Raw genomic sequence first — 2,845 nt, 5'->3', positions numbered from 1 at the left:
AGTCGATCGTCTTTCTTTCAGCTCTCATAAATTTCAGTGAAACCATGTCACGGAGGAGCTCTTGGTTGAAAATGATACTCTTCCCTTCTTTAACTGCCTCCCTCTCCATTCTAAAAAACCACTTCAAAAGCTCAGCCCTTTTTAGTGTTTTTATGACTTACTTTGAAACCAAAACCATATCTGTTCTAGGGCCTGACATGGAGCCCTACCAAATCTCTAAACTGATAAAACTGGCTGTTCAGATGGCATCCTAGACAGCCCATTTATGTCCTCAAGTCACTCCTCAACCCCAAAAAGGAGTAAAGAGAAAGAAAAATCAAGCCAAATGAAATGAACAACTGCCACCTCATCTGGATTGTTTAGTATGGAAGAGCTCTAAATGAGCAAGAATGGCAGGTAGACAGATGGAAAAGGTATTTCATTTGGCACAGATGTAAATGTGTAGACCTGCTGGGTATAGTACAAACACATTATATCTGTTTTTTGAAACTGTTTATTTCCCATCTTCAATACTATGGTATTTCTTCACCAATAAAGGGCAATTACTATATAAAGCATTTGGAAAAACCAGCAGGATGGAGGCTCTCTACTCTAGATTCAATGTCTAAGACTGTATATACCACGGTGATTACAGGCAGAAGGAACAGCAAGTCTGTTGCTGGAGGAGCAGCAAGGGTGCTACCATGGTGGGTGAAGCACAGTGATCAAGAGAGAGGAGTGAGAGATGAGGTGCCAGAGGAAGCCAGATCACAGGCCACTCTAAGGCTTAGAAGGCCTTCGAGTGACATCATCTGACCAGGTTTTTAAAATAGGATCATTCTGCCTGCTGTGCTGAAAATAAACTTAAAGGGGTAAGGGTACAGGGGGGACCAGAGGAATTGAGGTGAGAGGTGATAGTGGCTTGGGCCAAGGTGGTAAAGACAGAGATTGTGAGAAGTGGTTAGATTCTGCATATATGTATTTTGAAGGTAGACCCAACAGAATTGGCTGATGAACTAAATACTAGGTGTGAGAAAAGAAAGAAATCAAGGATGACTCTTAGTTTTTTGAGTTAAGCAACTGGAAGGATGGAGGTGACATTTACTGAGATGGAGAAGACTGCTGGAGGAGCAGCAGTCTTGGGAGAAGATAATGGGATCACAAGTTTAGTTTTATACATCTTAAATTTCAAATGCCTACTGGACATCCCAATGGAAATACCAAATAGGCAGGTTAAGGAGAGCTGTGGTTGGGGATGGATGGGTCATCCATCCACCCATCCACCAACCTACCTACCCATTAACCCAACTACCCACCTACTATATTTAAATCCTTGAGATTGGATGAGACCACCAAGGAGTAGATGAAAGACAAGGAAAGAAAAGACAAAGAACTGAACTTCAGGACATTCAGCCTTCAGGGAGGAATCAACAGACAACTCAGATGGAGGAGAAAAATCAGAAAAGTGTTGAGTCCTGGAAGCCTAGTAGATAAAGTTATTCAAGCTTTTTTCTCAACAGTATTCTGTTCCCAATCTTTGATTCTTCCCGCTGAGGCGCCAGACATGGACAAGCCATCCCTGCTGCATGCTGTCTGAATTCATGTCTCACAGAAACTATGAGATAACATGATTATTCTTGTTTTAGGTTTTGTGAGGCAGCAATAACTGTTTCTAAATACACAACTGTGTCAGCATCACCAATAAAAGAGTTCACATAAATCTATCCAACTGCAATACTCTTTAGTTCTCAGGGAGATTAGCACATTTGACGATTCTTCATGGATTACTTCTATTCATACTCCTTTAAGGATTAATCTAGTCATCTGGAAACAGTAAACTGTCTTGATGATCTCCATGTGAACCATCCCTTGCCCCAATAACATTATCTTCATCAATCATTCTAACTTAAATTAAAAAAAAAAATTATTTGAAGAACAAGATCAAGTCTCAAGCCTAAAAAAAAGCAAAAATAAAAACAAAAAATGTAACTGAAGCTTTGTCATCTGCCCCCAGCGATGGCTTTGCTTTCATTTCCTTGCACCCAAGAAGACAATACAGAACAAAATTTCAGCAATGCTAATTTTGATCTTTCTGAACCCAAATATATCCCCTTAGAATTCCTCGGGGGATTATGGCTATGCCATTAAGCACTTTAAATACTGACTTTTTCAACTGCTTGATCTCTTCACGTTTCTGCCCAGACTCTGGGGTTGTAAAAAACTAAAAAAAATTTATATAAAACAAAATTTCCCAGGGGCTTCCTTCCAGTCCAACTTCGTCCCCCCAAGGCTATTTATTTACTTATTTATTTACTTATATGATAATTCTCTCTCCAATGACTTTATTTATTTATATATTTTTGGCTGTGCCACACAGCACATGGGATTTCAGTTCCCCGACCAGGGACTGAACGCGTGTTCCTGCAGTGGAAATGTGGAGTCCTAACCAACCAATCCATTACTCCAGTGGGGTTATTTAAAATAAGGAAAAAGGGGGGTGGGGAGGGAGGAGGAAGAGGGCTTTCTTTTAAAGAAGAATTTCAGCTTAAAAAAAAAAAAGAATTAGAAAATCACTGTTCTTCAGTCTCTGCTCTTTTATCTGATTTGGTAAGGTTCAGCAGTAGATGCTAAAACTGTTAGTTGAAAGACTGCTGGGGGCTTCCCTGGTGGCTCAGTGGTTAAGAATCCGCCTGCCAATGCAGGGGACACGGGTTCAAGCTCTGGTCCGGGAAGATCCCACATGCCGCGGAGCAACTAAGCCCGTGTGCCACAACTACTAAGCCTGCGCTCTAGAGCCCGCAAGCCACAACTACTGAGCCTGCATGCCACAACTACTGAAGCCCGCGTGCCTAGAGCCCGTGCACCG

This window comes from Monodon monoceros, unplaced genomic scaffold, assembly GCF_005190385.1.
Source record: "Monodon monoceros isolate NGI ecotype Baffin Bay Population unplaced genomic scaffold, NGI_Narwhal_1 Super_Scaffold_3, whole genome shotgun sequence".
NCBI classification, from domain to species: domain Eukaryota; kingdom Metazoa; phylum Chordata; class Mammalia; order Artiodactyla; family Monodontidae; genus Monodon; species Monodon monoceros.
The sequence above is the reverse complement of the archived record's forward strand: the minus strand, read 5'-3'. Positions refer to the sequence as shown.